The following is a 25926-nucleotide window of genomic DNA, read 5'->3' on the forward strand; positions in this document are numbered from 1 at the left end:
GAGATCCTGGAGGTCTAAATGAGGTCAGAGTAAAGTGCACAGCACAGCAGGTTACTGACCTCAGCAGGGCGTGTCCACAAACTGGCTCTTCCCTTCCACACACACCCAGAGCTATTAAGTGACCTCAGCTGCCCAGTTCTCAGAAGAAAACGCTACTCCAGAATCTCGGCAGCTTGGCAGCAATGGCTCTTTCCTTATTAATGCTTCAGCAATGACTACACCGAGAACAACCGCTTTAAAGCAAAGCCAAGAGAAGAAAACTAAGGAAGACCTTGTGCTACGTCTGCTCTTGCTCCTCCAAACTTATACAAAGTGTGACTCTGAAAGAAGAGCTCAGCAGGGACTCACAGAACAATTTCCAGCAAAATAAAAACAAATACGTCCCACCTAAGTTGTTTCTTGTCAAGTCTTTAGAGACCTGAAATCCCAAACAAATCTGACATATTAACCAGCATCGAAGATACTATGGTTATCATTGTGTTTGCACTGCACCAAGAGAAAGCCAGGAGCCAGGCGTCAGAGATACCTATAAATCCTGCACTATGAGCTGATGATGTACAAGTCAATTTACACACTCGCCAGAAACAAACAAACAATGTTGTGAAGAAAAAGTTATAGTAGCTATGCTTAAAAAATAAAGATGGGATACCCACATTGGAAGAAAATGAGGAAAAATGCAGCAGAAAGCCAGGTATAGTGATGCGAGCGAGTTCCTGTCATCTCAGCAGACAGGAAGCTGAGGCAGGAAGGTTGCCTACCCTGTTCCAAAATCAAAAAGAAAAAAGGAAAGCATGTGGAAGTTTCCGAGTCTGAAGCATAAGCACTAAGCATGTGTGATGCTCGGACACCTGCCGGTATTTGACCTCTTTGGTCAAAGTCTGGGCCAATGGCGGGTGTGTCTAAACTCTGAAAGCCAGCAAAAGATATGGAACAAGCCAGGGCTACACAGAGAAACCCTGTCTTGAAACAAACGGGATTGGGGGGAAGAGGGTATAATATTTGCACTGGTTTTAATGGTTCATCTGTCATTTCCTTTTTCTTCAGACAAAGAACTCTAGGCATGGTGATTGTGGTTGTTTAAAGGAACCCCCCCCCCTTTAGGGTCAGGCCTTTGAACACTGAGTCCTCAGATTGTGGCACTATTTGGGGAACATCTAGGGGGTGTGGCTTTGTTAGAGGAAGTATGACCCTGTGGGTAGGCTTTGAGAATTGAAAGTTTCTGCCATTTCCAGCTCACTCTGTGCTTTGTACTGCAGCTAATGACGTAAGCTATCAGTTTTCTTCTTCTTCTTCTTTTTCTTTTTTTTCTTCAAGACAGGGTTTCTCTGTGTAGCCCTGGCTGTCCTGGAACTTACTCTGTAGACCAGGCTGGCCTCGAACTCAGAAATCCAGGATTAAAGGTGTGCGCCACTATGGCCCAGCCAAGCTATTAGTTTTCTGCTCTTGCCCCTATGACTGCTGCTCTCTGCCTTCCTTCCCACCATGATGGATTCTTAGCCTTCTGGAGCCCAAGGCCAAATACAACTTGTGTGTAAGTTGCTTTTGGTCATTGCATTTTACCATGGCAATGCAGAGGATTTATTGATATAGTTGAGTACAAGACAATAATTCTCCTGGAAAGCAACTGTTGTAGCCCTGGCTAGTCTTGAACTCACTCTGTAGAGCAGGCTGGCCTTGAACCTGGTAGCAGCAGATCTTAAGTTCTCAACCTTTCTAAAACTTTGACCCTTTTTTAATACTATTCTTCATGTGTGGTAACCCCCCAACATTCTTTGCTACTTCATAGCTGTAATTTTGCCACTGTTATGAATCATAATGTACATGTCTGTATTTTCTGATGGTCTTAGGTAACCCGTGGGAAAGAGTTGTTTGGCCCCCAAAGGGCTCATGAACCTCAGAGGTTGAAGGCCCCTGGCTTAGATGCTGGCTTTGATTCTGGTGGGATAAATACATGTCACATAAAGAGCCAGGTGTGGTGATATACACCTGAAACCCCAGCACTCTAAGAGACAGAGGTAGGAGGATAAACACAAGTTTAAATCTAGGCTGAGCTACTTGGCAAGTTACAGGCCAGCCAGTGTTACATAATAAAGAAAATGAAGTTGAAGCAGGAGCAGACAATTTATAGAAATACAAGGTACTTTATATTGATAGAACTATCTCAACTTATTCCCGGCTACATGATTCTAAAGGAAATCATTTTTGGGGGACAGAATCTCACATATCCCAAGCTGGCCTTGAACTTGCCAAGGCTGATCTTAAACTCCCAATCCTCTGTTCCTACTTTCTGAGTGCTGGGATTGCAGGTACTGCCCACTGTCTAGCTTATACAGTACAGAAGAGTGAAACCCAGGGCTTTTTTGCATGTTAGGCAAGCTTCCTCTACTAGACAAGCCACAGCTCCAGCCTCTAATAACACAGCTTTTGCAAGCAGAAATGAAAAACCACAGTTCATAGTCACAATGCTTATCACTGGGTTCAGAGATGTTTTATAACACAAGCTCTATTCCTTTAGATTTGTGAATTTCATGTCAAAAAGTGCTACGGTGGACTCCTGGGAGAAAAGAGTCTATGACTATGACTAAGGTTCAACCAGACTGAATTACTGACCGCACCACTCACAGTGGCCACACTTTAAGGATCAGAAGTAGACCATATGTGCTTTAGAGAGCTGCTTCAAATCTATAACATGTCCCTAGATATTAAAAATGGTTTAGCTTCCAACATTTTGAAGAAAATGAGGCTTGTATTAACCCTACCTTCCAATGTCTTCAAAACTTCAAGAAGAATAAATGTTATACTATTAACTGTGTCATAAGTAACTCCTGCCTTCAAGTGAAGGCACGTTCACATGAAGGAAGATTTAAGGCCATTGCAGGAGCAGCGTCAGTCCCAACATCAACCATCAATTAGACAGACTAAGGACTAGTGAGATGCAGAACTACATGTAATGTGAAACTTCCTGCTCCAACACCACATTAGAAGGCTGGTGACCTTTGATCTATTATTATTTTCTTTAAAACAGCATTACTTGGCTGGAGAGATGGCTTCACTTGGTAAGACCACATACTATTCCTTGCAGAGAATTGCAAGTTCCTGGCACATAGGTTGGGCAGCTCCAGCACTAAGGAATCCAATTCCTTTGGGCTCCTTGAGTACCTGTACTCACATGCCACACAGCCTTGTGCTATACATAATTAAAAATAAAAAAATGAGTCTTAAAAATTATTATTTTTTTAAATAGTATCACTTCAGAAACAGTAATGTTGAATTTTAAATGAGCAGGTTTTTTATCAATTCCTTTTTGTTTGCTTTTAGACAGGGTCTGAATTTTAGACAGGCTGTCCTCAAATATTCCACGTAGGCCACCGTGGCTTCAGACTCTTTTGTTTTTGTTTTTTTTTTTTGAGACAAGGTTTCTCTGTATAGCCCTGGCTGTCCTGGAACTCACTCTGTAGACCAGGCTGGCCTCGAACTCATAAATCTACCTGCCTCTGCCTCCGGTAGCTTCAGACTCTTGATTCCCCTTCTTCGGCTTCTTTAGCAGAATACAGGCATCCAACACCACACCCAGGTAGATTTTTATCAAACCTCACTTCTAATAGAAAGGCAAAGGAAAGGATTTATAAAAAGACAGAAAAGGGGGTTGGTGAGATGGTTCAGCGGGTAAGAGCACCGACTGTTCTTCCAAAGGTCCTGAGTTCAAATCCCAACAACCACCCATAATGAGATCTGATGCTCTCTTCTGGTGTGTCTGAAGACAGCTACAGTGTACTTATGTATAATAATAAATAAATCTTTAAAAAAAAGACATAACAGCAAACAAGAAAACTCTGGAGCTATCCTTATCTGTGCTGTTAAAACAATTATGTGTTTTGCAAACTAGAAATTTTATTTAAGATGAAATAAAAATAATTCTATCACAATCATGCCATGGTGGCTCACACTTGTCATCCCACAACTTAGGAGGTGGAGGCAGAAGGAGCAGGAAGTAGAAATTTAAGAATGATCCCACATGTGCATGCCTGTGTGTGTGAGCCAAAGGATGCTACACTTTCCAAACAGAAAACAAAGATAAAACCTTGATCATAATTATTACTATTGTTATTATCATTATTATTATTTAGTCAGGGTCTCAGTATGTAGTCCTGACTGGCTTCCAACTCACAGAAATCTACCTGCTTCTGTACCCAAGTGCTGGGATTAAAGGTGCATGCTATCATACCCAACACAGATTTTATAAAAAAAGTACGGAAGTGTCAGGGTTTCAGGCCAGCATAGTTGGGCTACATGGCAAAATTTTATCTCAAAGGGGGAAAAAAAGAGGAGGGGGAAAAGCGTTCATCAACTTAAAACAAACAAACAAATGAGGTCTCTCTTGCCATGACCAAGAAGAAGTGAAATATTTAGCATCTAGTGCGCAAAACTTAGGTCACAGGACAGAGCAGGGTCCCAGTAGTCATCTACAGCCTACCCATAAGCCTTGTGTTATTTGGTTGCAGGGCAGTGGCAAGGCCCAGAAGCGGCAGGAGGGAGACCCAGGGCTGAGGCGGCAGAACTGCCCGCTCCCTTGGAAGCACTTCAATGAGCAGCTGGACAGCCACCCTAGTGCACCTGCTGCACATGGGCTCTGCTTCTTCCCACAGATCCAAAGGGATAAAAAAAGACCGGCTGTTGTTAAATCTCTTTGAATCTAACATTTGCTGGGAGGAAATGTCACTTTTCACTCTAGTGATAGCTAGGGAGCAAGATGAGAGGGAGAAAATTTGGGGTGAAGAAAAAAAAAACCCAAACATTTAAATATAACAAACTTGTAAAATACTTTCAAAATTATACAAAAAATTATATTATCAAGCTTCGGTGAAAACGGAAGCAGGGGGCTGGTGAGATGGCTCAGCAGTTAAGAGTACTGACTGGTCTTCCAGAGGTCCTGAGTTCAATTCCCAGCAACCACATGGTGGCTCACAATCATCTGTAATGAGATCTGATGCCCTCTTCTGGTGTGTCTGAAGACAGCTACAGTGTACTCACATACATAAATAAATAAATCTTAAAAACAAACAAACAAACAAAAAAACTATTTCCCTCCTAAGTAAAGATGCCAGACAGCATAAGGAAGTATAAATTCAGCCAGGCATAATGGTGTGACCTGTACTTGGAAAGGTAAGACAGTGAGACTCTGTCTGAAAAAACAAGCAAAATAAAACAAAAAAAGCCAAAATACAAGCACATGTCATACTTAATGTTTGATAATTACATAAATGGATAAGAAATTCAAATGTTTATATAACAGGATTATTTTAATGAAAGTAATTATTATGTTATACTTAGAAACTGATCTGTCTCAAAAACCAAAAAAAGAAAAAGAAGTTGAGAAATTGATTTGTTATAAACATTTTAAAAACAGCACAAATTGAAAAAACATACAAACAAACAAACCAAACTTTGGAGCATGACGCAGCTCATAGATAGGACAAGATCACACAGAGCGACATTAGGAACTGAGTAGTAATCTATGCTTTGCCTGCATGTATGTGTGTGCTCCATATGTGTGCCTGGTGCCTGTGGAGGTCAGAAGGTGTCAGAGTTACTCATAGTTTTGAGCTATCATGTGGAGCTGGTCATCAAATCAGATCATCTCTCCAGCATGTAAAAATTCTCCTTAAATGTTCAAAATCAGACAGGAAGATGAGGGGCTCAGGAGATAGAGCACTTAATGCACAAGCTGATGACCTGAGTTTGATCCCTGGAACCCGTGCAAAGTGGAAAGAGAAAATAGATTACACAAAGTTGTCTTCTGACCCCTATACACATGCCATGGTATATGTATATTCCCCTAAGAATCACTTTTTTAAATTACTTTTTTTTTTACAGTCCAGTCATTATCCCCCTTCTGTTCCCCCCTCCAACAGTTCCTTCATCCCATTGTCCTCACCATGTCTCCAAGAGGATGTCCCCATCCCCATACCCCCAATAATGTTTTAAATGTCCAAAATCTATTTTTACTTGCTAAATACCTGAACAAAGACCCCGTGCCCACTGACTGTCCTTGGTTGAAGGAGTTCTAGTCACCTGTAGCTTCTGTGTTGCTGAAACCAGTTTAAGAATTGTCTACAAGCATACTACAGTGAAAGAGTAGGGCGGGGCAGAGAAGCAGAAGGGATACTCAATCCCTCCAATCAACTTCATCATGGAACAATGTGGAAACCATTAAAAATCCTCACCAAGAATATCACCAGTGACCAAATGGAGCATGGATGGACTATATAAAGACTGATAGGCACACACATACATTCCCCTAAATGCAAACAGTAAAGATGCGGGCAAAGGAGTGTGGTGGCTTCTGCACCTTTGGCTGAGGCGAGGTATTGAGAACATCTGAGAAAATAATGCAGAGAAGCTGTGTGTGAGATGGTCTCTACTATCAGCACTCAAGAAGCTGAGGTAGAAGGAAGAACTGAAGAAACAAAATCTCACTCTTCATAAACGAGAACCCGATAGACTGGTCCTTCTTCACTAGGGAGGCACCCGCTTTACAGGCTTCACTGCAGACAGCCTTCCAGGGGGAGGTCAGTCTTCCAGCAGCAAGCATGGATGAAGTAAGTTGCTTAAGTAAGGCCCTAGGTGTGTGCCAGGTCAGGGTGTACATGTCACCTTCTCTCACTGCCATGGATGAAGTCATGGTATCCAGAATGCAGGTCAGAGGTAGCATAAATCACGGGAGAGTCACAGCTGTCAACAAATAACTTTCTATTACAGGAACTCACTTTCAAATGATGCTGCGAGAGGCAAGGAGGGAGATAAAAAACAAAACAGGATGATTTCATCTGGAATACTAAGTATAAAATCAGTAGAGATGCTAATGTGCTTCACAGCCTTTGTACCAGGAGCATTGTTAAGAAGGTAACTGAAGAAAGCCCAGTGTTTCCAGTCGACCCTTACAGGAGGCACATCTCCTAGTAGATCCTGCTCTTAAGAAAAGATCAGTGCTAACCGTTCATCATGGATAATGCTATGGGTCAATTAAGGAGGACAGTAAGCTACTTACTTTAGCCACTAGGGGTGGGGTGGGTGGGGTACTCCACTTGATGGTCAGGGGCAGCCTGGATTTGTGTATTTGACATTAATTTGAGACTGCTCAGGTTCTGCATTTTTCTTCCTTGGCTTTCTACATTACACTATGAGCTTTTGCCCTACAGCTCTCCAATGGTATGTTCTACATTACACTATGAGCTTGTGTGTGCCCTGAAGCTCTCCAATGGTATGTTCTACATTACACTATGAGCGTGTGTGTGCTCTGCAGCTCTCCAATGGTATGTTCGACTTGCCCCTCCACACCCCTTTCCCTTTGCATTTTAGTTTTTGAATCTTCTATGGCCATATCCTTGCCCTCAGATTCTTTCTTTGGTCACATCCAGCTTATTAGTGAAGCCATCAAAGGCAATCTTGTTGTTCCTGCTGCAGCATGCTTGCAATCCAACAGGTCTTTAGTTCTTTCTGAAAATGTCTATCTCTGTCAACATTACCTACCTGTTCTTGCATCTGTCTACCTTTTATTCATTAGCATGTTAATTATTAAAACCACTTCTGGGTCCAGCGAGGTGGACCTGCTAAAGCTGACATCAGGGTTTACCACTGAGATTCACATCTTGAAAGGAGAACTGGCTCATAGAAGTCATCCGACCTCCACTGGATGTGTGTGCACGCACGCACGCGCACACACACACACACACACACACACACACACACACATACACTACAAAAGCCAGGCAGCAGTGACCCATGCCTGTAATCCCATACTCAGGAGGCAGAAGCAGGTACATTTCTGTAAATTCAAGGCCACCCTAGTCTACATAGTGAGTTCCAAAACAGCCAGGGTTATGTAGAGATCTTGTCTCTAGAAAACAAACAAAAATTATTTTGTGGAGGCTCAAGAGATAGCTCAGCAGTTAAGATTACTTTCTGCTGTTCCAGAGGACCTGAGTTTAATTCCTAGGACCTACATGACCTGCTTAGAATGGTCTGTAAGTCCATTTCCAGGAGATCCAAACCTTCCTCTGGCCTCTTATAGCATCAGAAACCAATGCAGGGCGGTGGTGGCGCACGCCTTTAATCCCAGCACTTGGGAGGCAGAGGCAGGCGGATTTCTGAGTTTGAGGCCAGCCTGGTCTACAGAGTGAGAAACCATATGGTATACAGATATACATGCAGGAAAACATTCATACACATGAGATAAAATATTAATAATAAATAAGAAATATGTAAAACAAAATTCAAAGGTTTGGGGGCGTTAGGTTTATTTATTTTATTTAATGTATGAGTATTTTATCTGCATCTATGCCTATAAGCCATGTATGCCTAGTGACCTTGGAGAAGAATGTGTCTGATCCCCTAGAACTGTAGTTATAAATGGTTATGAGCCACCATCTGGTATGTGGGTTCTGGGAACCAAACCCAGGTCCTTTGCAAACTCAACAAGTGTTAGAAACCTCCAACCCCGTACCTGCCTTTTGTTCTTTCTTTTCTTTTTTTGCTTTGGAGACAAGTTCTCACTATGTAGCTCTGGCTGTCCTGAACTCACTACGTAGACTAGGCTGGTCTAAAACTCAGAGATCTACCACCTCGGCTTTCTCCCAAGTACTGGAATCAAAGGTGTGTACCACCAAATCAAGGTATGACTGCTTGCTAATGCCAAGGACATCTGAAATCTAAAGAAGTTAGTTGAAAGATTTGTATCTCATTATGAGAGCAGATGCGGAGAGATACCAGAAACCAGTCTCTCCTAGGCCCAAGGTTAGCAGGCACACCTTGGAAGGCAGGGATCAACTGACCTCCCTTCTGCTTATAACTGGGTTTTTTAAAATTCAAAAGTAGCATAGCTAATCATGTTTTTAAGCACACAAGATACTTGGAATGCCATGACATTCTAGGAACATGGAAAAAGAATACAGCCGCAGTTGTGAAGTGCACTTTAGGTACAATGTTTCCTTTGCTCCAGAAGCTCCTGAGAAACTGTGTTGCAAGGCGTCCATCTGCAAACCCAGCCTCGCCTGCATGCACTGGATGGATACTTTTGAAAGCAAGTATGAAATGAGAGGACTTTAACAAACCAAAAAATTCAACTGGGGGGATGGGTTAAAACACAATTAGAAATTCTACAAAGATAAGAAAAAAGATTAAAAAAAAAACCAAAAGAAAACAAAAAGAAAACAGATAATGAGATAAAGTGATAACAAGAAAAATTCCTTAAAATGAATGAAGGTTTTTGTCTTAAGATAGTATGGACCCTGGGTTTAGGGATACACACTTTCAATCCCAGAACTTGAAAGAAGGCAGAGGCAAAAGAATGTCTTTGAACTACAGAGTGAGACCCTGTCTGGAAAAAACAAAAAACAAAAAACAAATGTACAGGATCACAGTGTTAAGAAGAATGGCATTTTAAAAAACATTTATTTATTTATGTATATGAGTACACACTGTAGCTGTATAGATAGTTAGTTGTGAGGCCTCATCTGGTTTATAGGGATTGACTTTTAGGACCTCTTATCACTCCAGCTCAAAGATTTATTTATTATTATAAATAAGAACACTGTAGCTGTCTTTAGACAGCACCAGAAGAGGGTGTCAGATCTCATTACTCGTGGTTGTAAGCCATTATGTTGTTGCTGGGATTTGAACCCAGGGCCTTCAGAAGAACAGTCAGTGTTCTTACACGCTGAGCCATCTCTCCAGCCAGAAGGACAGCATTCTAAGTTATACCCTACATGCTTTGTAATGAGATTTTGGAGTTAAAGAGTCAACTGCTTTCATAAGAAGCAGTTGGATATTTAAAATGTTGACATAGGATATTATACAAGCAATACCAGATGGTTAGTAATCTACCAATGTCTCCTAAATTCTTAGTTAAAATGATTCCAAACCACCAGGTATGGTGGTGCATACTACAATCCCTACTTGGTAGTCTGAGGCAGGAAGATCTAGAATTTGAGAACAGCCTGTATTACATAGTAAGACTCAGTGCCTAGACAATAAATTTTAAACATAAGTATGTTTAAATGATTTTAAACATAAGTATGTTTCTATTAACCACACAGAAGAGCATTTTGGATAGGTTTGGACTGCTAATATATCCTGGACCCCCAAAATGCTTAGAGGTACAGATAGACTAGTGTGAAAGAAAGGAGAAGAGTGAACCATGATTAAGCCCATGATAAAAAAAAGATGACAGAAACTCTGTCAGCACAAGATAATACCTAGAGAAAAATTCACTTCCTATTCAAAGCCTGTGACGTCCACAGCATTCAGTCACATAGACCCACACACAGATGCACACTCCTGATTAGAAATAATCATTTAAAGAACACAAGAATCGATCAGAGTTTTCAAGGGAAAAAAATGAATGTTTATAGGAAAATCTGAGAGGGTATGTGAAAGAAACCAAAGTGTAGCATTATTTTTAGGAATTATTTAAAGACTACACTAAAACAAAATTCACTTAAGTTGGTGATTAAAACATTAACACCTGAAGCAAGCCAAATTTTGTGTCAGGATTGCTGCTCTTTCTCCCTCCTCTTGCTCAGCATGTTTGCCACACTTCGGGCTGAATTCTAGACGTCACAATCACAGCCGACATGAGCGATGCACCTATTTCAATTAGCAGTAAGAAACAAAACACATACAAAAAAACGTAGCTATAAATAAGTACTAGGATCTATGTTTTTCTTTTGTGTTGCTAGGATCAAACCGAAGCAAGTTTTGTCCATGTCTGCATATGCATAGAGCTATATCCTCTGGCCCCAAAATATGAAACTTACAGACTTATCAATAGAAAATAATAGCATAGAAAACAGAAAATTTGGGGCTGGAGACACACTCCCTCGCACATTAAATAAACAAATACAGAAAAACATTATGGTAGAATGGAGGGAAGAAAAGAAATAAATGCTGGAGGAATACTAAGTTTCACATCTTACATTCTGTGGAGGTAGGTCAGGTGGGTCAATATGGCATTGTTCAGTTTTTGTTTTTTTTTTTTCTTGAGACAGGATTTCTCTGTTTGGCCTTGGTTGTTCTGGAACCCTGTAGACCAGGCTGGCCTTGAACTCAGAGAGATCCACCCGCTTCTGCCTTCTGAGCAATGAAAGTAATAGCATGCAATACCACCACCAGCTGGCATTGTTCAATTTGAAAATGAAATGTTCCGTGATGAGGAAAAATTTTAAAAAATCACACTTTTAATTATATTAATTTAAATGTTTAACTTGTACCAAGTACAATGGTGCATTATATAGTCTCACCATTTAGAAGCAACAGGATCAGAAGGTTAAGGTCCTCCTCTAATATCTAGCAAGTTCCAGGGTAGCTTGGTTTACATAGCAAAACAACAATAAGCCCACATGCTTGGTGTGGTGATGCATACCTTTAATCTTTGCACCTGGAGACAGAAAGAGGCTAGCCTCATATTTCCCATTAAATGACCTGAAATCCTTATCTTCCTGGCTCCACCTCCCCAGTGCTGGGAACCTAGGCGTGAGCCACCACCCCATATACTCTTTAGTGGTAATAGTTTTTAGACCATGCACTCCATCATTTAATATTTCTAAAGTCAATCTTATTTCCATATCCCTAATAAGAATAGTAGAGGAGAGTCACAATCAGGTGACAACAGGAGCTAGTACATCTGAGAGCAACAATCCAAGGATGGAAATGATTCTCCATCTCTTCAGAGATTATGCCACTACCCTGTGCATTTTCTCAGGCCCAATAATGGGAAAGTTATGCTAAATTCAGACCAAAGACCATCCAGGCACTAGAGAAATCAGTCCTTCAAGTAATGATTGGAAAATACCCCCAGGAAAGTCCTCAAATGCATAGATAGCCTATGTAGCTTATGCTGGCCTCGAACTTCTGGTAGCTCATGTGCCTCAGCCTCCACAATGCTGGAATAACAAGCAAGGGGATCAAAACCCTGACTCTTGTCTACTCCATAGAATCAAAGGTGATGGTCGCTTTCTTCCTGATCTAAACAAATGCTCAGCACACGCCTGAAGAACAAATGGCATGCATCGAATCACCGAAACTTGACATCCCACTGGCTCCTCTTAGCAACATATCAAAATTTTTAGCTGTTCCATTTTGCAGATGGTGAAGCGGGTATAGAGAGGATAAAGCAATATGACAAAGACACACATAACCAATGAAAAAGAAAGCCACAATTTGAGAAGTTTCCTGTGTCATGACCTTAAATATGGAATCTGAGGAAACAGAAATCATCAGAACAGAGGTTAATATGGCCTGCATTAGAATTAAATATTGTCTCTTAAGCAACATCAACAAACTGACTTTCCCTCACAATCTTCTCATCTCACCTCAATCCTTAGAGTCTATGTCTGGTCACAATACACAATGCTGTGTATGAACTATGTTTTTTTTTCAAATCTAATAAATAATTTAAAAGTGGACTAAAGGTGGTTAATATCAAAGGGGTAATCACGGAAGTGCTTGGAAAGGCATTTTATGTACACACTTGTACATAAAATATGAGAGAGGATATGGCTCAGAGGTAAAGTGGCCCAAAGCCTTTAAAATAATCGTAACAAAAAATCAAATTCAAAAGAACACACAGAATTAAACCTACAGTTTTATAAGAAATATTAAAAGTGCGAAGAATGAGAAAAAAACAAATATTTTACAATTTGTTACAAGCAGGAATCAGTTTACAGTCCATCTTGGAGTTTTCATAACTAGTTACAGTATTTATTATTCACTAAAAATTATTAGTGTCATCATTTCTGCATGTTTGTCTCTCACCCGGGTAACATGTCTCTGTGTTCAACATTTGCTGTCACTCAGTTGAATGCAGGTACAAGCACTTCATTATTAAACTGCATGTAAAATTATCTCTCACTTTAATTTCCTCCATCATGAATGTACCAAATAATTTAGCCAGGTACATATGGTGGCATTATGGAAGCTCAGGCACAACTACCTCAAGTTAGAGGGCAGTCTAAGATGTGTAACCCAAGGTCAATCTAGGTTACACAAGGGGACTCAGTCTTAAAACAAAACCTACAACTAACCAAACAGATAAACAAATGTATCAGATAAAACCAAGTTTTTCTCTTTGTATTCAACCCATTGCTAAGCAAAGTTTCTCTGTACAAAAACATTCAGTAGTTTAGGAAAAACATTTATGTATACAATAGGAGCTATTTTTTAAAATCCAGGAATAAATATTGGATTTTAAAATAAGAAAAGTAGCTTTCTATCATTATAACTATTACTTAACTAAGTTAATTTGTAACAGAGTTTGGGTCAGCCTAACAAAGAGTTAACTGGCTTCAGGGCTACTTCTCCCATCATTTGCATACTTGTCAGAGTCAAAAGCAGCCACTCTTTTTCATTCAAAATATTAATTCAGGTGCTAATGGTTCTAAAATAGACAGGGTGTGGCTGCTTTTTTGCACCTATTTTTCTCTTTCAGACCAGTTTACTACACCTTCCAGGTTTTCTTATTCTGTACCAATAGTCCAAGAGCTAGCTAGCTAGTTTGTGAGATGCAACTTCACTCCCCCTGTTAACCGTTTTCAGAATTCTGGAAGGTCTATAAACGGTAAACCAAAGTTGTGTTTCAGCAAGTGGGATGGAATGAGATTAAAGTGGAGCTGCTCTAGAGCTAGGCAGAATCTTAAGTCACAGGCCTTGGCTAGTGTGAGTGCCCTTGTGTCTAGTCCACATAGGGTGTTCTCCGACAGCCTGGGGTACACAGTGACATCATGTCACAGGAAACTGTTACCTGCTGCATCTCAGTTGTTAACACACCTTCCAGTGGCAGATGATGTAATGTACAGGAACCCATGACTGCATATACAACACAAATGCAACTCTAAACCTACTCATACTTTACACATCAGAACCAGCAACTACAACAGACCAAGTATATACAAGAAGAGGCGTGTAAAGTCAAGATGCTTTAAAAACAAAACAACAACAACAACAACAACAAATCCCCAGGAATTAACTAGGGAAAGGAGGAAGTCCGAAATGAAAGCTTCCTATTGTGTTAACCCCCTAGAGGTGGATCCAGCGTAGGGCGGGGCAGCCATCCAACAAGGTGGATTTCAGCTGTCAACATGGGGTTGGGGAGAGAGGACCCTGGAAAGCCATCAACTTGCTGAGGCCAGAGTTCTTACTTTATGGAGTCGCTTCTCGAGACCCCAAAATGAAAGAAAGGATTTTTTCTTCTTCTTTTTATTTTTTACATTGACATGAATTTTTTCATACACTATGTTCTGATTATGATTCCCCTTCTCTCCGCATCTCCGAGACCCACTTTTGTCACTGTTGATTGTTATTTGAAAAGCATTGGTGAAATATCATACAGTTAATACATTTGGACTTATTGAGAAAAACATATTTTCAGTATTGCTGTAGACAAACATCTACATAAGACTGTTCAATTGATTGTTGTTTTATATCAAACAATTTTTATAATACTCATTTTTACTGTTATAATATTTTAATAATTTTAAAGAATATGATAACATTTTAAAAATGGGGAAAAAAAAAGCAAAGAAAAGCATTGGTGAGAAGGGGGCCATCCTTAATGTCCTGAACACTGTAATTAACAGAAACAAGGCATCATCTACCAAAACAAACAAAAAGGCTAGCAAGCCCTGCTCTGTGAACCTCTGAAGATGCAAAAGATTAACCTCACCCGATCACAGGCTCAGCTTGCCAGGCTTAGAGTAGGGCAGGCCTCACCTAAACACCTTGATCTTGGGGTCATGACCCGGTCAGAGCCAGGACGGGAGATTTTCGACTATTAATTAAGGGGGTGGGGACCCAGCCTCAGACACAAAAGCCTCCTCCCTCCCAGTGGTTGGCTAAGTGTTTGTAAATAGTGCTGCCAGGAGCCCAGGCCCACGTGTCCAACTGACAGGGTCCTGTGTAACAGACTTCAAAGCTTCTTTTGCACACAGAAACCTATTTTCTTGGCCATAAAAAATGTACATGTGGATGACAAAGAATTTACCCTAATACGGATTTAGTTGATCTTTATTCTTTCTTGTTTATTTAAATCACATTAAAATTAAGTGTACTGGTGCTGAAGGGCTCAGTGTTTAAAAGTACTGGCAGGTCTTACCAGAGGATTGGAGTTCAACCCAAACACCCAACATGTAACATCACAGTAATCTATAACTCAAGTTCTGAGAGATATGATATCCTCTTTCGGTTGCTTCAGGCACCAGGCATACACATGGTGCACATACATACATGCAGGCAACACCTTTCTTTTTTTTTTTTTAGATTTATTTATTTGTTTTATGTATATGAGTACACTGTAGCTGTCTTCAGACACACCAGAAGAGGGCATCAGATCTCATTACAGATGGTTGTGAGCCACCATGTGGTTACTGGGATTTGAACTTGGGACTTTCAGAAGAACAGTCAGTCCTCTTAACTGCTGAACCATCTCTCCAGCCCAACAGGCAAAACTCTTAATAAATACAATTAAAAGAGATCTTAAGGGCTGGAGAGATGGTTCTGTGGTTAAAAATATTAGCTGCTCTTCCAGAAGACCTGGAAGACATGGGTTCAATCCCAGCACCCATGTGGCAGCCATAACTGTCTGTAACTCCAATACTAGGACTTTGGACACCCTTACACAGAGATAGATGCTAGCAAGACACCAGTGGACATAATATAAAAACAAGTTATATATTAAAAAATAACAAATCTTAAATTTTAAAAATGACACGTTCTATATCTCTTAACACTTGAAATATGTACCTTGTAGAAATGATTTCAAATCTATTTGAGAGAAATCTACAAAATTTTCCACTTGAGAAAAAAAAAAGAATATTTTAAAAAGAAAGAGATCATTTCAAACTAGAGAAACCTTAGTTCCCAACTCTAATGACCAATTTTTAGCAGTAATCAAACCCAAGCCCTTGAGAAGGAGAGCCATCAGCCAAGCCACTGGTTAGGGGTACTATCTGCAGAAATAAATGTCTGCTACCTTTGATTTCTGCCAGTGTTGTCCCATGAATTAGAGGGTTCTAAATTAAAATACAGTATTGCTTACGTGTCAACCTAAACATAAAGTAGTGTCACAGGACAAAAAAAAAATCATTTAGGTGATAAAACAAGCAGAATTTAGAGTATAAAATTTAAAACATGTTCTAAGATACACCTAAGTTTTTACGAAAAGAAAAATTTATGTGTTAAGCATTTTTTAAATTGGGGGATTCCTTCTTTCCTCATAGAAATGTGAGTGACTTAACATTCATTTTAAGATTCTTGCCTAAACCTGACAGTTGATCAGCCAACTTTTATTTGTAGAAAAGCTTTCTCACTCTAATTACAGAGTGGTGAAAAGTGAGCCTTTTAATGCAAAAGTCATGAACGGTGCAAAAAACTGAGATTATGCTACAGCCAATGGCCGATATGAAGGTTCTGAAACTTCAGATGAGGAATGTTTTTCAAAGTGGGGACAGGTAGAAAAGACAGACAGACAAGAAGCAAATGGGCAGGAGCAGGCTGTGGTGCTGAGGACAGAATGCAGCTGTGACTGGAATGGGCAGGAGCAGGCCAGTGTGCTGACAGGCCCTGTGGTGGCTGGCCACCACGGTCTACCTTAGAGGACTAAGGTCTTGTTCTAATGGGTGACCTTCCAATTGTAGACAGGGAAGAAAAAGAGGAGAGTGACTCAGATACCATTTCACACCACTTGGCCTCATTCATCCTCACTCAGGTCACTGTTGTTTTGGGTTTTATTCCTAAGACAAAATACAAAAATAAAATCAAACGGAGAGTTCTGTGGATAGTGCCCATGAAAATGTAATACCCTGTGAAAAAGTCATTGATAAGGTGCATCTTAGCAATGTCCATGAAGCCATGACGATGACAATCACTATGGCTGCTGTACCCACAGAACAAGCTTTGGAAACTCGAAACAGTCGCAGTAGCAAAACCCAATGTACATAAAGCCAGTACAACTTATGAAAGGCAGCCGCCACCTGTGCCTCGACAGAGGCATGGTTCTCTGAAGAGAATAGTGCATCAGCAAAAACAACCCATTGGTTCTTTTGAATATGTTTTAATTTTCACAGAAATTATTAAAGTTTAAAATATCAACAAAAAGCCAGGCATGGTAGGGCATGCCTTTAGTCCCACCACTCAGAAGGCACAGGCAGGAGAATTTCTGAGTTCGATGCCAACCTGGTCCAGGACAGCCAGGACTACATAGAGAAACTCTGTCTTGAAAAACAAAAACAAGGGCTAGAGAGTTGGCTCAGCGGTAAAGAACACTAACTGCTCTTCCAGAAGTCCTGAGTTCAATTCCTAGCAACCACATGGTGGCCCACAACCATCTATAATGGGATCTGATGCCCTCTTCTGGTGTGCCTAAAGAGATCTAGAGTGTAAAAAAATATATCTTTTAAAAGAAAAGAAAAAGATAAAGAAAACAAAATCAAGAATAGGGAGAAATGGCTCATTGGTTAAAAGCACATGCTTGTCTTATGGAGGACCTGGGTTCAGTTCCCAGCACCCACACAGTGGCTCAAAAATTTCTGTTACTATAGTTCCCAGAGATATAGCTACCTGATGACCTCTTCTAACCTCCACAGACATTAGGCACATACATGGTGTACAGAAGCACATGCAGACAAAACAATGATTCACATAAATCATTCTTTTTTAAAAAATCAACATCAGATGCAGACAAGCATCTGACACCCAGGAGGCTGAGGCAGGAGGATCAAGAGTTCAAGGCCAAACAGAGTAACCTTATAATCCTAGTATCTGGAGAGGTGAAGCAGAAACATTTTGATTTCAGGGCTAGCATAAGAAAGACACTGTCTCAAAGAGAGGGAGGAGAGAGAGAAGAGAGGAATGCCAAGGCCATCTTGGATAAATCAAGTTTTAAGTCAGCCTGGGATACATAGTTAAGGCAAAACCAACAAATCACAATGTTCTAATTTTGCATGGGGGGAAGGAATCAAATTTTGGAAGTTCATAAAAGTAAAAATGGAGAACTAAAAAGTGGTGAATAAAGTCTATCAGGCTGGCGAGATGGTTCAGTGGGTAAGAGCACTGACTGCTCTTCTGAAGGTCCTGAGTTCAGATCCCAGCAACCACACGGAGGCTCACAACCACCTGTAATGAGATTTGACGCCCTCTTCTGGTGCGTCTGAAGACAGCTACAGTGTACTATGCTGAGTGAGTGGGCTGGAGCAAGCAGAGGTCCTGAGTTCAATTCCCAGCAGCCACATGATGGCTCACAGCCATCTGTACAGCTACAGTGTACTCATACACACAAAATAAATAAATAAACAAATAAATAAATCTTTAAAAAAAAAGTCCACCGTCAGTAAAATGATTCTCAAATACTGCCTGCTATCCTCGCACTCAAGAAATACATCTCTATGAGGCTGGGGCCAGCCTGGTCTACATGGCCTACATGGTGAGATCCTGTCTTGAAAAAAAAAAATTCAAATGTAGGAACAACTGAGGTCCTCTAATCCTTTTCTGTTTTCAGCTAGATAAGACCCAACACTTGTCTAGTAATTTGCTGCTAAAATATTCAATCTACAGATTTCATTTCTAGATCTTACTACACATTCAGCATCTGTTAAAACAATGACAGCCCTTTATATATTTCTTAGATTCCACCTCCTGAACTAACAGCCAAAGGCTACATAACTGAATATATTCTGCTAAAATACAATGGTACAGTCACATGCACGATGGAGAACTGTGCCCAACTTCTTTGTGCTCAAGATCATGAGATAAAAGGGCACAGAACTGGGTATACACAGGAATGAATGAGTGGGGAAAGTCAAGCAAGTCAAGCAGATGACATGAAGGCAAGCATGGCAGCACACATCCACAACCACAGCGCAGAGGAGGCTAAGGTAGAAGGAAGCTATCACGGACTACACAGCGGGGTGAAGACAGCATTGGATGTGAAAGTTTGTGCCTGTAATCAAAGCACTACGGAGGCTAAGGCAGGATTGCCATGAGTTTGATGCCAGCTTGTGCTACAGAGCATGGCTCTACCATAAAAACAACAATAAAACACAAACAAATCACTATTTCTCAATGGAAAAATGATTGTTTAGCATGTCTGAGACCCTGAGTTACACACACACACACACACACACACACACACACACACACACACACACAAGTGTAGTTGAATCAATTGAATCAATGCCAACTTCCTGGGTATGACACTGTACTAAAGTTGTGGAAAATGTTACCACTAGAGGAGAACAGGTCATATTCATAAGACCTGTGTATATTGCTTCATATAACTATAGAGATTCCACAACAATTGCAATAGAAACTTCAAATAAAAATATGTAGCTGGGTGGTGGTGGCGCACGCCTTTAATCCCAGCACTTGGGAGGCAGAGGCAGGAGGATTTCTGAGTTCGAGGCCAGCCTGGTCTACAGAATGAGTTCCAGGACAGCCAGGGCTACACAGAGAAACCTTGTCTCGAAAAGCCAAAAAAGAAAAAAGAAAATGTAATTCCAGGCTGGAGAGATGACTCACCGGTAAGAGCACTGACTGCTCTTCCAGAGGTTCTGAGTTTTAATTCCCAGCAACCACATCGTGGCTCACAACCATCTGTAATGAGATCTGACGCCCTCTTCTGGTGTGTCTGAAAACAGCTACAGTGTACTCATATAAAACAAGTAAATAAATCTTTAAAAAAATAATGTAATTCCGGTATAAATTTATTAAAAACCACTAAATCCCATGTTGAAGATGGGTGACTTTAACAGGAGCCATTCATCAGCTTTTCCTGTAGAATTTACATTAAGGAAAAATAGCATCACTGCCCACCAACCACCCTGACCATGCCAGTCACCAAGGGCTCTCACATTATTTTCCTATTGTGCTTTGAATACAGATGACACATGTTCCAGTAAAAAAAAAAAAAAAAAAAAAAAAAAAAAAAAGTTTTTACTAGATCCTGCTAGTGAATAAAAAGATACAGAAATCAGCAAGTGCTTAACAGACACAAAAAAATCTAATTAAAAAAAAACACTTGCAGCTTATTTAGAATAACAACAAATTTATTTTTATGCTCTAAATTATCCTTTGAAAATACTTTACCCCAGTTTAGTCATTTTTGGTTTTAATCCTCAGACTATTTAGAATATGATTTCACATCAGTTTTTTGGATGGGCATGGTAAGTACTCAGAAGATGGAGTCTGAGACCAGCCTGGGTTGCATAGAAAGCGCCAGATCATCCACAGCAAGACCTCATCCCAAACCAGAGCTGAAGAGATGGCTGGGCAGTTAAGAGCACTGACTGCTCTTCCCAGACCTGGGTTCAGTTCCCAGTGCCCACATGGCAGATCAAGATCTTCTGCAACCCCAGTCCCAAGGGATCTGATGATGCCCTTTCCTGGCCTCTGCTGACACTGGAGGAACACAGTGCAATCTAAACAGACAAGTATACGTAAAAATAAAATAAACACAGAAAACATATCTTTAAAATTGCAGGTTAATAAATATTATTGAATGCATTTTCCCAAAATATTTAAAACCTACCATTCTGCTTACTAAGCATAGAAAATTTAAATACTTTTTTTGCCTATAAATTTCTAATCTGAGATTTCCCCCTTTTAAATATTTATTTATTTATTTATTTATTTATTTATTTATTTTGAGACTGGGTTTTTCTACGCAACTCTGGATATCCTGGAATTCACTATGTACATCAAGCTGGCCTCAAACTTGCAAATATCTGCTAGCCTCTGGCTTCTGAATGCTGGGGTCAAAGGCATATGCTACCATATCCAGCCTAAGATTCAGCTGTCTGTGAGGTTGAAGTAGGTGTTGGGATCCTTGGACTTGTAGTTAGTAGGTGTTTGTAAACCACTCGGAATAGGTAGTAGGATTTAAACTCCCATCCTTATGACTGAGCAAAGTGTTCTTAACTGCTGAGCCTTCTTTCCAACCCCTTAAATAACTTTTATAACAAGTGGAGAAAGTCAAAACTGAGAATTTGCTTCATTGGAAATGGCAACTCAAGGTCAATTCTATTGAGAAGGATGATATATCTCTCCTTAAACCTGGAATTTTCTGCAATGTCCATATTATAGTCAGAATACACTTGGAAACAAGTAAGCACAAAGTGCACACAAGCCTTCCTGCTGATAACCACAGTGATACACTTGCTCTGGCTGCCCCTCCTCCCCTGCCAGACCCTACATACACCAACAGATGCACTGTATAACCTCATTCAATAATGTCACAGTATTCACTTAGTTTTGGCAGTAAACTGTAATAAAAACCAAAGTGTTAGACCCAAGTAAATACTGTGTGTTTGGCAAAAATCTCTGTGGCTGTGTTCTTCAGCACAATTTCCAAGATAACCACCAGCTCTGCTTGGCAACTGGACTCTCCCACAGTTAAGGCTCCAACTGTAAAGCTGGCTTCCTGCTGCTGGCTTTGGTCTATTGCTGCTCCTAGGAATTGCTATTCAGTGGTGGCATAGTCTTTGAGAAAGCATAATTTTAATGAATCAATACTGTCCCATTCAAGAAACAATTATATCTTCAAGTAATAAGCTATGTAAGATTATGAAATTTGACGATGGAGGGATGGCTCTGCAGTTAAACACACTGCCACTGGCAGAGGATCTGGGTTCCCAGCAGCACCCATGTGGCACTCACAACTACCTGACCCTACATCCAGGGAAATCAACATCCTCTTCTGGCCTCCAAAGGTACCAGGCATGCATGCAGTACACATAAATACATGCAAGCAGACACTCATACACAGAAAACAAATCTTTTTTAAAATAACAACTAAAAAAATAGAAGTGATGGCAGCATAAAGTCAGATCTAGGATAAAATACAAGGTAGCCTAAAATACTGGAATTTCACATTATCTTCTTGTTTGCTTGCTTGTTTGTTTGAGGTGCCTCATTCTATTGCCCAAGTTAGCTCTAATTTTTTTTAGCAATCTTCCTGTCTCAGCTTGCCAAGTGCTATGATTACAGACTTGAGATCAGATATTTCTAGGACAATTTATATGATGACAATTTTATTTTAAATTTGACTGATTTGCTTGGGTAATGATGGAAAATAGTTTCTTTAAGATGTATTGGAGATTCATAAGAAGGGTTTCGAAATGAGGCCAGCAAACAAGGAAATAGTAGAATGACAGGATCTGGGTAGAGCTAGAGAAATTGACAGGGAATTTCTAGCTTCAACAAATGAAACCAAAAGGAAACAAACCTGGCAGCCAATGAGGACTGGGGAAGTTATCCTAAAGAGTCCAAAGCAGGTGCGCACATTGCAGAAGTACTGGTGACGCCAGCATGCAGGGCCATATGTCGCCACATGGAAATGAAATGACACCACCCCCCTGGTTCCCAGCACAGACTTAAAAAGTAAATCTACTGAATGTCTTAAAGCACACTTAACAAGTAAGTGGGTGTAAATGAATCAATGCCTGGATCCAGTTATTTCTTCATTTGTTCCAGATGTGACTAGATGAAACAATGTATCTTCTAAAGGTACCAATCTTGTTACTGTTTTAATTTTTTTTTTCTAAAGTAAAATCAACTAAAACTACTCTTAAGAACTTTTAGAATACTTAGGTGGGACTTTAACACACAGAATAAATGAAAGGTTACTATAGACTTCCCACCCCATGTTTGTTTAAATAATTTCTCTAAGAAATGAAAAAGTATTTCTTTTTATTCAGTGTTCAATAATATACAAACTTTCCCTGAAACCTTTAAAATATTACTTAGCATCTGTCTTCAGCTGAAAACTAAAATGCACCAAGTAACAAGAATCTAAACTTCACCCCAAGAAAAGAGTAGGCCTCTATGACAACATAAAAAATAAGCCAACTTAAGCCTTCTTATTGGTTAGAATGCAAAACACTTTCATGAAGTTTGAAATATGAATCTGAAAAGTTACCTACCCAAGAAGTAATGACACACTGGTCTACTAGTGAAAAAAATTACTTATTTTTAATTCTAGATTGCTGGAATAATTGACCATAGTTTTCTCAACCAACAATAGATATTTATGGGAGGAAAAAAAAAAAAAAAAAAGCTCTGTTTCCTCTACCACTTCAGGGCAAGTCAGAACCAATGAACTGCTTCTGTTCAGGGATGAGTAATGTTTCTTCCCTCTGGTCATGTGGATGAGTCCCTAGTACCATGCTTAAAGCAAATGTAGCCATATTTCTCATTTCTGAGAACCAAAACAGAAAGACTTGTAAAGTGAACTATTAAGGGTTTGAAATTTTGATTTATGCAGTGACATGCCTTTCCCTCTACCCTGTAATCAAATCAACCCATACTGATCTTAAGTTTAAGCCCCAATCTTTCACAAACACTGTTCTGCTTAATAACACTTTTTAAATTAATATTTATTACGTTGTAATTTATACTGTATTCAAAATACATTACAAAACACACATACCAACATGGAGAAGAACGTAATTCCTCTTCAGTATTTCAACTTTCCATTAAAATGGAAATGTAATGGTTTCATTAGCTAGGCTACAATACCCAGTCTTAAACCAAACCAATACATTTTCCCTGTGAATCCCAACTTCCCTAACTTGTAATCTTATCCTTATGCTGGTTCTTTGCTGATGAATTCTGAGTATGAATTTTACCATTATAATCCTAGTTAGAGCAAAGTACCGTATGTGACTTGTGAGGTTTTTTTTAAGTCTACAGATGTATTCTGCTCCCCAGATAGACAAACACCACAACATTTTGTTAAATTTTAAGCAAACAACTTGTGAAAAACAACAAACAAACAAACCTAATTCTATTCCAAAAAATTGCTCAAAGCAAACAAAATCTATCATGAAGCCATTAACAAGCAAGTAACATGTCTTTTAACTCGACCTTCTCAGGAGTCTGTCCTGGACTCATTTGCTTTAGCCAAACGTAGAAAACTCTCCATAGAAACCCTATAAGCATTCTAACAGTAAGCAAGCAGGTCTAGGGAAGAGAGTCAAGATCTCAGTGAAGAGTGGGGAGGGATGTGTGTGAACGACCAAATAAAAGAGTGAATGCCAGAGTTAAGGAAATTTGGAATGGGACTGTTAGAGATCTTCGCCAGATTGGGTTTCATTTCTTTGGGCGCCCCTGACCTTGCCTTCTCCAACTCTGAACGCTTCTCCCGCCCCCTCCCCCGGCCTGCGTCTGCCTTTGTGTGTGTGTGCCTGTCACTTAAGGGGAACAGAACGAAGCTGATTCGGGGGCAGCACAAAGCCAACACACAGATTTGCACAGATTCTCTTACACACGTTTCCCAAACTGGAAGGCACAGCCCACGCAGAGCTTGTGAACCTTGAGAAAAGTGGGTTCTGGTCTTGTTTCGGGGAGCAGAGAAACTATTCTTTCCTCTCTCACTCAGCGCCACTAACAAAACGCGCGGACTCAAGAGAAAAAAGAAAGAATGGAAAAAAAAGAAAAAAAAAACTCCACGCAGCGGATCCTGAATCCACTCACTGTGACATCTGTCTAGTGTAGTCCACGAGGGGACAAACGTGCTGGAAGCCGGAGACACAAACCCAGAACAGGACCCAAACAAACACTACTGGAGATAAAAGAGTCAAACACACCGGCTCAGTGTTCTTTCCGAGGTGTCTGAGGATGAACTAGGGGCTCCTTTGACTTACACTAAGGACAGGGGAGAGTAGGATCAAAAGAGAAAGTGGTGGTCCCCAAAGATGAACTCTTTCAGGAAGGCAGCCCCAAGAAAACACTCACTTTCCTGAGGCTAAAAGGCTAGAAGAGCGGCTGGTGGGAGGTACAAAGGTAAGTTTTCTGGGTACAGAGGGGAGACACGCATTAGCAGGGAGAAGGGACCCCAGAAGTGCAGGTTGCAGGAGAAGGGGGTGCTGAATTAAAACTATATTTGTCAGCCATGTTGAAGAAGCTCCTGTAATTTGTGAGGCTTCCCTCTTCCCTCTTGGTATTTGTGGGTGACATGACAGTCCCCACAAGGCCGAGAGAAAAGAGAGGGAGATTGGAAAGGGACCATTCCGCAGCCGAAAAGAGCGAGGAGAGAAAGAGAGAGAGAGAGAGACAGGCGTGGACCGCAGCGCTCTGACCTGGTTCTGGCCCCTCAGCCTCCCAGTCCGCCGCCGTCGCAGCCGGGTCTCCTTTCTAACAAATCCTACAGGGCAGCCATCTTGCTTCCTTCTGCTCCTCTACGAAAGCAGCCTCGCCTCCGCATCAATATTCATAAGGCAGTTTGACGTCTGTTCTCTAGGCTCGGCGGGGCCGGCTCTCGGGCGGCCGCCGAGGGGGCGGACGTGACTGGCATGCGAGCGGCGCGGGCGCGAGCGCGGACGGGGGCGCGGGCTGTGCGCTCGCTCCCTCGCGGGGACGCTCCGGGGCCCGGGCTGTGCGCTCGCTCCCTCGCGGGGACGCGCCGGGGGTCCCGGGCTGTGCGCTCGCTCCCTCGCGGGGACGCGCCGGGGTCCCGGACTGTGCGCTCGCTCCCTCGCGGGGACGCGCCAGGGGTCCCGGGCCTAGGCGCTCGCTCCCTGGCAGGGGCGCGGCGAGTCCCGACTGCAAGCTCCCTCCCTCGCGGGGGGCTAGGGGCCTCCTCGGCCTCGGCTCCTCCCCGGCTTTTCCTCAGCCCGGGGGACCGCCGGCCGCACAGCCGCGCGTGGGCCTCTGCGCCTCTGTCTCCCGCGGGGGCCGCGTCCGCACTTGGAAACTCTGCGCCCTCCCGCGCGCTCCAGGGGCCCCTGGCTCCCCGCGCTCCCGCTGCCAGCACCTCACCAGTCGGCTCCCCATTAGCCCCCACGCCCTGCCAGCCCCTTCCCTGTGGCCCAGCCAAGCCGCTCCCCATTTCTCCAAGGCCGTGCCGGGAGAGCTCGAGGGGCCTGAGCATCAGAGACTCCTCTC

At 41.4% G+C, this 25926-nt stretch overlaps 1 protein-coding gene across 6 annotated transcripts in view; it reads right to left on the reverse strand.

Moving 5' to 3' along the window:
* Positions 1-25525, reverse strand: part of Tet2 (tet methylcytosine dioxygenase 2) — an 87132-nt gene extending 61607 nt beyond the window's left edge. For 2 of the 6 annotated variants that reach the window (XM_031375573.1, XM_031375571.1), the window contains exon 1: positions 25122-25521. The gene's annotated coding sequence lies outside the window, so the exon portion shown is untranslated. Of the gene's footprint in view, positions 1-25121 lie in introns of all 6 variants that reach the window. The other 4 variants (XM_031375572.1, XM_031375575.1, XM_031375574.1 and 1 more) reach the window with 4 other exon arrangements.
* Positions 25526-25926: the final 401 nt, after the last annotated feature.

Source organism: Mastomys coucha, unplaced genomic scaffold (assembly GCF_008632895.1).
Source record: "Mastomys coucha isolate ucsf_1 unplaced genomic scaffold, UCSF_Mcou_1 pScaffold16, whole genome shotgun sequence".
Taxonomy (NCBI): Eukaryota; Metazoa; Chordata; class Mammalia; order Rodentia; family Muridae; genus Mastomys; species Mastomys coucha.